The 14,845-nt window shown below is 44.1% G+C and overlaps 1 protein-coding gene across 5 annotated transcripts in view; it reads right to left on the bottom strand.

The window, feature by feature from the left end:
- The window catches only part of LOC135734533 (transient receptor potential cation channel subfamily M member 4-like), a 564,782-nt gene that overhangs the window by 14,385 nt on the left and 535,552 nt on the right, over positions 1 to 14,845 (bottom strand). The gene's annotated exons all lie outside the window — the stretch shown is intronic.

Raw genomic sequence — 14,845 nt, 5'->3', positions numbered from 1 at the left:
TAGTGTTCTCGTGCAGTGTGTTGAAACTCTGACTAAACACCAAGTTAAACCACAGCCAATGAAGACAGAGTCGTAGTAAGGTTGATCATTTACTGTCACTCTCTTTTCATAAACATGTTGCGGTGAAAACTGTAATAAAACAATACAACAATATTCAATGTACATGTCTTGATCAATCATACAATTATAAATGTCTCAACAATGTGAACAATCACAATCACAGCTGTTCTCACTGTAGTAGCAGCTATAATGGCTATTAGCACCAATGTTAGCTTGTTTTTAATAACATACCAAACATCATCTTTTCAACAAAATCCTTACAAATATATAATCCTTAACATGTCTAATGTCATATAGATGAACTTACGGCATTGCCTCTATGAAGTATTAAAGTGGATGCAATGGATTGAAAGTGAGAGCACACGATGACTGTCTCATGTTTTCAAGTAGGACCAGGAACAACTGACAGGAAGTGACCAAACAGGAAGTGACATCATCATGTAACAAATAATATTAATTTTTACAAATGAGGTAGATAAACCAAAAAGTTATTATGAACTTCTAATTTTACCTGAGAATATGTATCAACAAAAATAAAGCAGATATTTAAAAGTTAAATTTCTTAAAGGGCAACACACTCCCCGCCTGACCTATGTGAGGTCACTATGAACTTGTTAGAGTGTTGAACCTTAACCTCTAGATCAGTCTTTGGGTAGAAGTAGAACAACTTCTGCAATTGGCCTTAGAAAGGTTTTTATATTGCCTTGGTCACTTGTAGTTACCTCAACTTTTCTTACATGACCATCCAGTCCAGGGAATATGGCAGTGATTCTAGCCATAGGCCAGCAGTTGCGGGCTATCTGCTTGTCCCTGAGCAGAACTACATCTCCAACTTGAAGGTTTTTGCGAGGTACTGTCCACTTCTGTCTTTGTTGCAAACAAGGTAAGTATTCACGGCTCCAACGGGTCCAGAACTGGTTTGCGAGAGCCTGAACTTGTCTCCATTGCTTCGTGTACAGGTCCCTGTCTGAGAAGTCTCCAGGAGGAGGTGGAACTCCTGTCTTCTGGGTAAGAAGCATTGATGGTGAAAGTATGAAAGGCTGTTCCGGGTCTGCAGAGACGGGTAAGAGTGGTCGTGCATTAATGATAGCAGTAACTTCTGCCATCAGTGTACAAAGAACATCATGGGTTAAGCAAGTGTTCAGCTGCAGAAACATTGAATCTAAGATTCTTCTGGCAATGCCAATCATACGCTCCCACGAGCCTCCCATGTGAGAACTATGTGGTGGGTTGAATTCCCAGCTGCACCCTTGTTCACTGAGGTACCGCTGCACCATTGTGTCCATTCCAAGCTCCTTGCATGGTCCAATGAAATTTGTACCGCAATCGGAACGGAGCTGTTTTGCAGGTCCTCTGAGTGCAAAGAATCGTCTGAGAGCATTTATGCAGCTTGAGGTGTCCATAGACTCTATGACCTCGACATGTACAGCTCTCGAACTCATACAGCAGAACATGATGGCCCACCGCTTGCTTTCTGCCTGTCCTCCTCTGGTGTGTCTGGTTGTGACAGACCAGGGTCCAAATACATCTAGCCCCACATATGTAAAAGGAGGGCAGGTTTTGAGGCGTTCAGATGGCAGGTCCGCCATGCGCTGTTCTTCCAGCTTTCCGCGCAGTTTGCGACAAATTATGCATTTGTGGAGTACTGAATTGACCAGTCCCTTGCCTCCCAAGATCCACAGCCCTGCTGCCCTAATTGCTCCTTCGGTCAAGTGACGGCCTTGATGTTTCACTTGCTCATGGTGATGCCGAGTGAGCAGTAGGGAGATGTGGCTATCTTTGGGCAGAATTATTGGGTTCTTTTCTGCAGCTGCAACCTGAGAGTGCTTTAGTCGTCCTCCAACACAGATGAAATCATTCTCTATGACTGGACTGAGTTTCCACAAGCGGCTACTTTTGGATACAGCTTGGTTAGATTGGAGAGCTGACAGTTCTTTTGCAAAAGCAGCTTTTTGTGTTGCTTTAAGGATAACGTTCCTTGCTTGGTCCATTTCATCTGGAGTACGAGGTAAGTCACATCGGTGCCAACCTTTGCATTTATTGTTTTGGTTCGTGTGTTTGCAGGATTTTGCCATGTGAACTAGAAATGCTACTCCTCTTACTAGGGAAGCAAAGGTGGAGAACCTTTGAAATCGGTCAGAGGTAAGCTCTGGTTTTTCCAGGTTAGTAGCACATGTTTGTACTTGTGGCTGGATTTCTGAGTCCTTTTCAGGTTCAATTAGCTCAAATGTCTCATTTGTTTGTGTTTTCTCTACAGGTGGCTGATGCAGGAAGGAGGGACCCGTGAACCAACAAGTCTGCACTAGACAGGATGCAGGTAAGGATCTCGATGCATGATCTGCAGGGTTTTCTTCCGTACATACATAGTGCCACTGCTCAGGTCTTGAGGACTGGCGGATACGTTGGACTCTATTATGAACATAAACATAGAATCGTTTAGACTCATTATAAATGTAGCCAAGGACCACCTTGCTGTCTGTAAAGAACTTTACATCATTCAACCCTAGATCTAGCTCATCCTGGATGAGATCTGCCATCTCTACTGCCAAGACAGCAGCACACAGCTCAAGCCTTGGGATTGTAGGTTTGGACAGGGGTGCCAGCTTTGCCTTGCCCATAACAAATCCTACTTCAACTTTCCCATCTTTCTGAAGTGCTTTCAGATAAGCCACAGTACCTATGGCCTTTGTTGATGCATCTGAGAATACACACAATTCTGTGTGTACAGCTTCAGTGAGTGAAATGGTTGTGTATGTACGTCGAACATGAAGCTGTTTTAAGTCTTGCAGAGAATCTCTCCAGGCTTCCCATTTGCTAAGTTTGTCCTCTGGGAGGGGCGTGTCCCAGTCGGACAGTTCAGAGGTAAGTTCTCTGAGAAGGGCTCTTCCCTGGATTGTGACAGGTGCCAGTAGACCCAGAGGATCGAAAACACTGTTGACAGTGGAAAGGACTCCACGGCGGGTGAATGGTTTGTTAATGGTCGAGTGGAGTAGGTGAATGTGTCAGTAGTGATCTCCCACAGCAGACCTAAACTCCGTTGTGTGGGTGAAGTCTCTCCACTCAGGTCTAAGTCCTTGATTACTGGAGCACAATCGTCAGGTGGGAAAGCTTCCATGACTGTCTGAGAGTTTGAAGCAAACTTGTGTAGGCGGAGATTTGACTCAGCAAGTGAAGCCTGTGTTCGTTGTAGCAAATCAATTGCCTCAGCTTCAGATGGTACAGATATCAAACCATCATCAACATAGAAATGTCTTTCCACAAACTTGACAGTATCAGCACCATGCTTCTGTGCACCTTCTCTGATGGCTCTTCGCAGCCCATAGATGGCCACTGCAGGAGACGGCCCATTTCCAAAGACGTGGACCTTCATCCGATACTCAACAATTTCCTTCTTAATATCATTGTCCTTGTGCCATAGAAAACGCAGGAAGTTGCGATGGTCTTCACGCACCAAGAAACAGTGGAACATCTGTTGAATGTCTGCTAGTATTGCAACCTTCTCTTTCCGAAAGCGTAGGAGGACGCCCACAAGGGAGTTATTGAGGTCGGGGCCTGTGAGGAGCACGTTGTTGAGAGAGACACCAGAGTATCGAGCACTGGAATCAAAGACCACCCTGATCTGGTTGGGTTTTTGTGGATGGTAGACCCCGAATGTTGGAAGATACCAGCATTCATCCTCTTCTTTCAGTGGCGGTGCTACCTCAGCATGACCATTATCGAAGATCTTTTTCATAAATGCCACATACTGCTGCTGCATCTCAGGTTTCCTCTTCAGGGTACGTTGCAGGGATGTGAATCGATTAACTACTTGCCCTTTGTTGTTTGGCAGGGGCTTGCGTGGTTCTCTAAATGGTAGAGGAGCTACCCAGCTGTTTGCCTCATTTCTGTAGACATTCGAGTCCATTATTTTTAGGAAAGCTGTATCTTCCACAGATGGAGCAGGTCTGTTGTCATGCTCAGTTCTGTTAAACACTGCCTGTCCAAGTGTCTTCTCAGTTGCCTTGCCAGACATGTTATAGCTTTGCTGCATCTCTTTGATTTGCATAAAGCTTGTGCAGGGTTGAAAGATTGAATGGCGACCACTTTCTAACACATTGGTCTTGAATGTATTGACTGTTGGCTTATGTACATTACCCAGACACACCTCTCCTATTACTACCCAGCCCAGGTCCAGACGTTGGGCAAAGGGGGCGTTGATTGGTCCATTGATCTGCTGCCTGACCTTGTGTGCCCTTATGACATCTCTTCCAAGTAACAGAAGTATTTCTGCTTCTGGTTCCAGTTCTGGAATGTGCTTGGCAATGTTTCGAAGATGGGGCTGGTGTAGAACTGCACTTGGCGTTGGAATTTCAGACCGATTATTCAAGATCTCATGACACTCAAGGAGTGATGGAAGGGAGATGAGAACTTTTCCATCCAGTGATTCAATCTGGAAACCTTCTGCCTTCCTACCAGATGTTTCTATAATGCCAGAGCAAGTTCTGAGATTATATGAGAATGGTTTGCTCTCCACGTTGAACAGCTCAAAGAACTCTGGTCTAGCTAATGAACGATTGCTTTGATCATCCAGAATTACGTAGGCTTTGATGGCCAAGTCTTTGGAACCCTTGGGGTATATCTTCACAAGGCAGATTTTTGAGCATGAGCGGCTCCACTGATCTTTACCACAAACTTCTGTGCAGCTTGTGCTGACAACAGCCGTGTTAGAACGATCTTCTCCCTCCCCGCCATCCTCTTGTGGTGGTGAAGAAGCCTTAGCTGCTTGAGGTGATGGGCCTGGGTGCATGGCCGCATCATGATTAGTGCTGCCACATTCCGTGCACTTCACAGAAGACTTGCATTCTTTGGCGAGGTGCGAAACCGAAGAACAGCATTTGAAACATATTCCTTTCTCCTTGAGGAAGGCCTTTCTGTCATCGAGGAGTTTGTTTCTGAATGTTCTGCATTTTTTCAAGGGGTGTGGTTTATTGTGCAATGGACAGTTTTTATTAGGGTCGTCATTGGCCGCATACACGTTTGTTTTATGCACTGAGATGGGTTTGTTGGTATGGAAACTCTTCACAATGGATCTGTCAGGTTTTGTGGGTGCTGTAGCACTGCTTTGATGCATAAAGCTAGGGTCATTTCGTTTCTTTGCCTCATGACACACAAAGTTACAGAAATACTCAAAGGGAGGAAACTGACCGTAGTTTTCTTCCTTGTAGAATGAACCAGAATTCATCCACTTGTCCTGAAGCCCATATGGAAGCTTGTCTACAATTGGTCCAATTCCGCGTGAAGTGTCAAGGTATGACAGACCTGTGAGATAACCATCTTCTTTAGCACCTTGAATTTCCATAAGTAAATCTCCAAGTTCTCGTAATTTGGTGTGGTCTTTTGCTGAAATCCTAGGAAAGCTGTCCAACCTCTGAAATAGTGACTGTTCAATGATTTCTGGTGCAGCATAGCACTCACATAGTCTCTCCCATGCTTTGTGTAAAGCGAGATTGGGATTGTTGACATACACTGAGCGGATGCGTTTCACCTGTTCGCCAGATTCTTTTCCCAGCCATTTAGTCATGAGGTCTAACTCTTGGCTTGCTGTGAGGTGAACTTCACGAGCTGCACTATTGAATGAAGAATACCATGACCGATAATTTTCGGGCTTATCATCAAATTGATACAGTCCTGAATTAACAAGGTCCCGTCGTGCTATATACTGTGACAAAGGCTCTGCTTGAGGTGGCGTGTTAACTTGAGGAATGTATCGAGGGACATATGACTTTGCGTGCATATTCATGATGGGGCTTCTGACTTCAGACTTCATCGCACCTGCAGACATATCAGGTAGGTTTGTTGAGGGTAAGTGCATACTATCAGCTTTCTCAGACTTTGGCTTATGGATAGACTGTTTATGTGAAATGTCTTTCACAGGCGGACTCCATGTTATGAAGCTGTTATGTGAGTCAACGTGGGATGGAGGAGTGACAGGTAAGGCCGATAAGACTGGAGAGGGAGAATGACTCTGAAGGTTGATTTGAGAATTGACATATTCACTTGTACGTTCAATTTTAACTTTCTCCGATTCAGATCTTCCCCTTTCAACTGCAGCATGCATTGATAGTTCAGCATCTTCCAGCACTTGTGCCTCCACTGCGGCTGCATCAGCTTCTCTATGTAGCGTTAGCACTTCCAACTCAGTGTCTATTCTTATGGTTTCCAGTTGATTTTGAGCTTCTTTTGCAGCCTTTTCAATTTTTAACTTAGCCTCTAATCCCTAATCCCTCTAATCCCTTCCCGGCCATCTCACATCTCTCAGCTCACATCTCTCCCCTCTCGCACTTGATGGGGTTCGACCGTCGTTATTCTTGCTAGCCTTTGATGCTTGTGTAAATGTACGGCGTAGGGGTTCTCATTACGGACCTTAACTGGGACTCGTCCTTGTCGGATCACCGCCAGACCTCGAGCCACCTCTACCTGCTGACAATCCATGTGAGGTTCTACCAACACCCAGTCTTCGGGCCCATCTTCTCGTTGAGGAACCCTTTCCCACACTATTGCCTCGCTCCTGGCCGGTACAGACAATGCGAAGCGGCACGCTACTCGACCAGTTTCTTCCCTCCGGACCCTGGTCATCTGTACCCGGTGACAACACGTCAGCCACAACACGTTCCCGTCGGGTCGTTCGGCCGGCAGTATCTTCTGAACGGGCCTTGCCCGAAATAGTTCCTCCCAGCACTCCGAGAGGACGTTCATGCCTAGGAGAGCTCTGTGTGTGCTCAAAAAATGATCTTGGACGATAATCACACCTTTCTAGGGCACTACAACTCCATGGATCTCCAAGTCCGCCAGCTGGTAGCCAATATAAGGGATGTCCAGTCCGTTTGCTCCTTTCAGGGTGAGCCAGGGGGCCTCCGTTCCATGTACATCTTGCTTTCCAAACAATTCTTGAGACAGACTTTCGGAGAACAGGGTGACTTGTGAGCCCGTGTTGACGAGGCATTAAATCTTGACGCCGCACACTTGGACCTCCACCACTGGGCTATGCTCGATCATCCTGTTCCTGGAGTCAGCTCCTTCAGACGGGTCATCTAAGAGAGTCCCGACCACACGACCCACTGTGGCCGGTCGACCTAAAAACACCCCTGTGAAGCTCTTCGGGTACCGCACTGTCGACTATAATGGCCCGGTTCCCCACAATGGTAACATATTGGCCTCCCCTGCTCATTCCACTCGAACCGAGGCCGGTTAGGCTGGTTGGGGCGTCTTCCTGGATCTCGGCCTCCATCCGAATACACCCAATCTCGGGGGGCAGGCCTTACCTCATTCCTTGAATGTCCAAGGCGTAGCTCTTCTAGTAACGTTTTAGACAGTTCTGTCATTTGGTCTCGGACATCCTTCAGGAGTTCCAACTTCAGAGCCTGTTTCCAGTCTGTCACCCCTGGGACCACTGCCGCAGACCCACTTACGGCCGCACACACCGGGGGGCCTTTACCTCTGCCTGATTGATCTCCAGAGCCACAGCCTCATTCTTCAGGTCTTCGAATGTGAGCTCGGGGTCTCTCCGAAACTGTATTCTAAGACTCTGACGTACGGGGCCTTCTCTCAACCCCAGTAAAAACTGGTCCCTCAGCAAGGTCTCTCCGTCTCCTAGACCATGATCTTGACGTCCCTGTAATCGTGTGAACTGCTCTCGTAGTCTCAGCGCAAAAGCTCTAATGGGTTGACGGGGGCCTTGTTTGCAATTGAAGAACTGGGCTCGGAGGACAGCAACTGGGGTGGTATCGCCATATTGCTCGGTCAGGAACTGGAAGTCGGTTTGGGCAGTGGCTCGGACGGCTTCTGGGGCGGCCTGAACTTCGCGCCGAGCTTCTCCCTCTAGTGAATTTAGCACAAACTGTAGCCGTTGTGCCGCACTCAGCCCTTGGAGTCCAGCCAAGTATTCAATTTGGGCTTTCCATTCGGGCAGGCGCACTTCAGACTCTGCTCCGTGGTACTTCTGAACCCAGGGGTTTCCCATAAACACTGGCATGACACAGGGTGGGGCCTCTGGCAACTCGTTGTCGGCCATTGGGGGACCTTGGTCGCTCAACCCGAGGTGGAGCCCTGCCGACTACACCAAATCTGTCACAGGTCGGAGCGGATCACAGATGTTGCGAGTCACGCCCCTTCCTAGTTTCCACCTCGAGGAGGTCACAATCTTGAGTCTCTGTGACTCTGTCGCAGGTGTGTCTCTGGGGGGTCCTTTCTCATTTCCTCTCCTTTCTTTGCGACGTTAACAGTTCATTCACTAGCTCTTATGTTTTCTGGTTGCAGGACACCAATCCCGGGGCTCTCGCCTTTTTCCTGGGCGAGAACAGAGGGTGAGTATTTAAGGGAGCAAGTATCGATACCTGAATCTGTACGTGCACAACCCCAGTCGGTCCAACAGGGATATTCCTACTCGTCTTGCGGTCGGGGGGACAGCTCTCCTGACTGTCGGGCTCGACCCCGCCCGTCTGGTGGAAATATGGGAGGTCGCTGGTGTGAGTGTTCCACTGGTTCCCTACATGGAGGCACAGGTAAGTACTTCACAGATAACTGGGTCTTTACTTTCACTCTGGTGGCGTACAACACAATCTGGTAGTTCTTGGCTATGGACAAAGGTAAGTACTTCACAGGTTACTGGGTCTTTTACTGTTGCTTCAGGTTGCATACAAACTCAGTCTGCTGGCTCTTAGCTTTAGACAGAGGGTAAGTATTCTCACAGATATCTGGGGCTTTACTGTGGCTTCAGGCACACACAACCCAATTTACTGACTCTTAACTTCAGGCAGGAGGTAAGTAATTAACAGATGACTGGGACTTTTACTGTTACTTCAGGTTGCGTACAAACTCAGTCTGCTGGCTCTTAGCTTTAGACAGAGGGTAAGTATTCTCACAGATGTCTGGGGCTTTACTGTGGCTTCAGGCAACACACAACTCAATTTACTGGCTCTTAGCTTCAGGCAGTATGTAAGTAATTTACAGATAACTGGGACTTTACTTTGGTCCTATGATTTCTCAACAGCAGCGGATACTTCACATGACATACTCTTCCTAGGCGGTGGACTTACGATGAATAGACTACAGTACAGTAAGTTGATGGAGCTTACAGACCTTAGGTGGCAAAGCGTCTTGGCACTGGCCTATGTGGAGGCTTCCTGGACGGCGGTAGAAGTTGGAACTTTCGCGCCGAGCTGAACGCTTCCCTCTCCTCTCCTCTGTTTGCGGGTCAGGAGATCTAGACAGGGGCGAACCTTTGAAGGGGCTCCACAACAGGTAAGGTTAACCACACGGCAAATTTACAGCAGTCAAGCTTTCTCCTTGCATATATATATACTTTCGCTTTACTCACACCAGTCTTTCTTAGTTGTTTAATTCACCACCACCTCCACAGGGACAGGAAGGTCCAAGATGTCAATGCAGGACGTCAATATAGGGTTTCCATGCAGGAAGTAGCGAATGACATATAACTTAAGATGACACTTCACCAGCCTCAACGTCCACTGGTTTCACCACAACTCATCAAGCCTAGAAGTGGCTACTGATGACACAAACACAGCATAACACTGCAAGGTTTCAAGGGTACACACTCACGGCAAAGACAAGGACTCACCCACTGCACTCCACACACTCTAAGTGAAATAAGGTCAGAACCACGGTTGACTAGGACTCGTCCTGGGATTCGTTGGGCGCTGTTTGCAGTGGAGGGACGAAATATAGAAGTTGCCGTCGCGGCTCCCTGCGTCTTCCTGTACTTATACTCCCCGGCTCACCCACAACTTCTCTCTACAGTGGGGCCGCTAACCTGTTTACTAGAAGCTCACAACACATGCTGGATAATGTACTCTCCAAATTGATGCACAATACAAATGTCCAGAGTTACTCACAAGTGATGATAACACTCTTCCTTTGTCTCCTTCTCCTTTTAGCTGTCGGATCTTCTTCACACCATCGATTACCAATCGCTGGCGATCTCCCTCGACGACAGTTCCGGTGAGTATTTCCTATGACTGTTACTTAAAGTACATCAGTGGTTTACATATGCTGTCTCAACAGAACGTCATTTAAATGTCGTATACTCAGCCCAGTTACTTATATCCTTGTCTCCTTCTTCACCCAGTACAGACAGATGTGTTCGTGTGGAAGCAGAAGCACAGCTGAGCACCATGGTATTGCCTATTTTATCATTTCGTTTTTATTGGATTGCCTGGTCTGTGATAGATGTGTGCAAGTTACGCCTACTCATCAAAGTTTACTTGGAGTGCGAATCAGTTATATGATGATATGCCAAGACAACCGCCTCATTGTTTACAAACATTCAAGCATTTTTATGCTTCTATTACATGCTTTCCTTAATTTAAATTCTCCTTATTATCAGTCAATAATATCCTCCGCCTTCCCAAATGCTGACTTTGCCCAGACCTTGACTCCTCTCACCTGATCGGCTAGAATGAAACGCCCCGTTTGAACTTCTGAAGCTCTTTATATACTCCTCTTCTTCACCCCGTTGTCCAATCCACAATCGCCACATTAACTTTACACACCTGTGCCTGATAAAGCCCAATTTGCCTCCCGGAGTTTCCCGGAAATGCCGGTGTTTGCGGCTTGCGGTCCGGGCGGAACCAATCTTCACCAATTTAGTTCCGCCCCAAAAAAGTCACTGTGTGACATTAACTCAAAACAAACCAATTGCAGTTTGATTAATATTAATTGGAATGCACAATCAAAGAGTTATCTGGTTTTGGAACCAAACAATACATATCTTCTCTCTATTATTTGAATTTCATTCTTGATTTATGTCTTGAGGAGAATTGCCATTATTTGGGGTGCTGTTCCACATGTAGATTATACACTTTTGATATTCATCTTAGCAATTTCTGGTTTCCACAGCAAACAGAGACATTTTGTCTTTACTTTACTGATATTTATGGAGGGCACTGTATATATGACCCGCTCTGGCGAAATGAGTCGGAAGTCGCAACGTTCCGTTTTAAGATATGAGCCGATAATGTGGAAAAACAATGAAATTATCAAAAAAAAAAAATTTTTTTTTAGCTAATTTCTGTTGTGGTTTTCCTTTTAATGTTGTGGTTTTCTTTTTCTTCAAATAAACAATCTTCAGTCTTAGGTTTTGATTTCAAAGATGGACTTTATTGTTAGCGAAATAAAGCCGTGAGGAGATCTTGCAAGATCCACTCGCTTCTTCTGGCATCATGGCTGATATATATATGCTTTGGCTCCCTCCTCCCCTCCTATTTGCCCCTGGGCTATTCCCTTTGTGTCCGACATGACAACACACACCTGTTCCACACAGATGGCTTTTATAACTCTTAACACAGATGGCTTTTAAAACATCTAACATATAAGGCACCACACAGATGGCTTTTATAAGGCATAGTAAACTACTTCAACAGATGGCTTTTATAAGGCATAGTAAACTACTTCATAATAAAAATGGCTTTTATAAGGCATAGTAAACTACTTCATAATAAAAAGGCATAGTTGGATTATAATGGTAAACTCATGATGCACATTTAAAGATTAAAATAAACTTCTTCATTTCAAAGAACAGACATTAAAAAATAATCTCCCAAAGTTGCGTAGTCCAAATAATTGAGTAAAGGTGTTTAAATGACTATAAAAGTTGAAACAGTTTTACTAAATTCGCTGGAAATGAACATTGCTTTTCTCAAATCCTCTCGTCACCTCCGAGCATTTCTCGGGTATCCCCTGAAACGTCACTATCTCTCCAAATATGGTGTTACATGTTGTTTCAGAGCCAATCAGAAATCTTCATAAAAGCTGATCATTTGTCAATGGGAAACCCCGGGGCACGCGATTGGTCCAGCCATCCTCCTGTCATACTCTCAGCACTCTCCTCTCCTATTCAACTCCTTTTTGAATTGTTTACACTGTTATTGTCAACTAGCCTACACAAAGATATGATGGCATAGGCAAGCATTATTTGTTTTCTTTTTACTTGTCTCTCTGCCTCTCTCAATTTCTCTCACATGCGTGCGCGCGCGAACATGCACGCACGCGCGCACGCACACACACACACACACACGCACACACACACACACACAAACACACATTCTGGTTTCCATGTTCTATTCCCTTCCCCTAACTCAAACCCCAACCATACAGAAACCTTTCTGTTACTTCACATTTTCAATAAACAACATACTGTTTGATTTATAAGCTTGTTTCCTGGTTTACTGTAATAGCATTTATATTAATTTCTTTGGTCAAATTAAGCTGTAAAATAAATCGTTTATCCCTTTAAAAATGCAATGGATTTTGAAAGAAATCTACAAAAAACGGGCAAAAAAACTTTAAAGGCGTTTCTCAGGTTTTCAGTTGGAAAAAGAGGACAGACAACCTTAATTCCAATGTCTATATCTTTAAAACCATTCAAGGTATGACTTTGACTAGGATATCATTTGAAAGCTTATGATCTCCTCTTTCAATTGATACCAAAATCTCAATTTTGAAATTTGGGTCACTGTGACTATTTTTGCTGGATCCGGTCACATAGACTGTGTGCACACACACGTGCGTGCGTGCGTTTGGTAATTATTATTAACATCGTTGGGACCAAATGTGCCCGTAAAGACAGAGGTGACATTTTGAGGTCCCCAAGAGGAAACAAACTTATTAATCAAAAAATGATGTTTATTGAAAATCTGAAGTAGGAGAAAGTTTTCTATGAAGGTTGGGGTTAGGGAATAGAATATACAGTTTATATATATATGAATAAGATGATGCGTGCATAGCTATATATATATATATATATATATATATATATATATATATATATATATATATAGCTATGCACGCATCATCTTATTCAATCAAATTCAAAGATCATATTCAGACTGTGGAGGTGTAACATTTTTAAAATCTGCATAATAGCATCATTTTAATTACTTTAGAACAGGAGTGTCAAACTCATTTTAGGCTGAGGGCCGGATGGTAAATAACGCCATGAAGTGCGGGCCAGATAATTTTTTTAAAGGTGCCATTTGTAATAATTGAGGTAAAAGATTTTTAAAAATTAGTTACACGCATCAAAAGAATGAGAAGAAATAAGGGCAAAGATGTCATTAAAAAAATGACAAGGTATAGTGCTGCAGAAATATCAATCTGAATTAGCATGCTAAATTACTAGCTACAGCCCCACTGGTGTTGTAATACCAGTTTCGACCATGGGAGGCTTTATGCGGGCCACGCACATAACCGCCAGCCAAACTGCAATACACGAATAAGTCGCATATGTGGGAGTACAGCCCTCTACTACTACCGCTGCGTCCGAAAACTAAGGCAGCTAACTTGTTGATTTAAGATTTATGAATGCAGCTCAGAGAAATGCAATTCGGACAGCCATGGATTCGGACATGCCTTGATGCCTTCCTGCCTTGCAATAGGGGTTTCGGACGAATTTCAGTTCAGGGAAGAGAGCGGAAGAATGGCTAAAGCAGGAGACATTTACCACTACCACAAACATTTGCTGCAGGGAACAACGCGCTCGGAATCACAAATAAAATATGATAAATAAAGTAACCGAACCAGAGTAAATACTGGCACTGCTTTTCATCGCTGGAGACAACTAATGGACATGAAAGAAATGAGGTTCGACTCCGAAATGACAACTTTTCTTTTCGATTGGTAAGTAAGATGCTGTTAGTATTTCGCTAGAAGTTCACTTATAATATGCATTGCCATAACCTATGCTCAGCTTGTACATGAACTACGGCTTTGTGCAGTAAATGTGGCTCCATCTGAAAGCAGCTGATGGCGATTAACTTTTAATCAATAAACCGGCTTCACTGACGAGAAGCGCAATGACTATCGCATGCAAATTATTGCGCATCCTTAGCTGTTAACGTTTAATAATTAGCTCTACACACGGATCCGATCCGGTTTTCACCCGTTATCTACCAAGCTGATGCTAAAATGTAACATTATATAAGAAGCTTGAAATGTCTTCGATTATAATGAACACCAAATGGATGCACGAAACGTAGCGGAAAACATTGCAATTTTAATGAGACCGAATGTTTTTTTTGTGACTAATGATAACTTAGTTGCTAATGTAAATCAAACTTGATATATGCTGCTGAATTTGCAGCTGCTCAATTAAAATAGACCAACTCACTTTTCTGGAGGTATACTGCCCCCGTCTGTTTGGCGTGTGGAGTATGAATTGATTTTTTTGTGGGCGGACATGTTAAACGGTCCCTTTAAACCTTAGTGTGCTGATAATTGTGTTAAAATTAACTAAGCAAACCATTTAATTAGTTTGTTTAGCAAGAAAACCAGAGAAACACACAGCTCTGTGAAAACTACATTTCATAAGGTCACACTCATACTGTATATTATACACACAAATTTACATCTGAACAAAACCCACTTGCCCTATAGGTTGAAAAGCTTTAATTGAACTTCTTTTGCCTTAATGCCAAAATTATTTATAAACCATTCACTTTTCTTTGGAATAGATTTGTAATGAGAACAGTCATTTAGAAAATGAAAATGCTAGATGGGGCAGTGGCCCAAACCAAAAATGGCACTATGGGGGGTGGTACTATTATTATGGTTTTAATAAAGTATTATACATATTATGTGTTATATTACTAGGATCAACTTAGACAAGTGATTATAATGGGAAATATAATAAGAATTAAAGTGTGACAATCTGCTAAATATTCAATATGGTTTACCTGCTGGCTTGATGGAGCTTTGAATCCATGTTTGCAATGTTGAACTGCTGCTAAAAGCC

Source organism: Paramisgurnus dabryanus, chromosome 1 (genome assembly GCF_030506205.2).
Source record: "Paramisgurnus dabryanus chromosome 1, PD_genome_1.1, whole genome shotgun sequence".
NCBI classification, from domain to species: domain Eukaryota; kingdom Metazoa; phylum Chordata; class Actinopteri; order Cypriniformes; family Cobitidae; genus Paramisgurnus; species Paramisgurnus dabryanus.
Note: the sequence above shows the minus strand (reverse complement) of the source record. Positions and strands in the feature narration are given on the sequence as shown.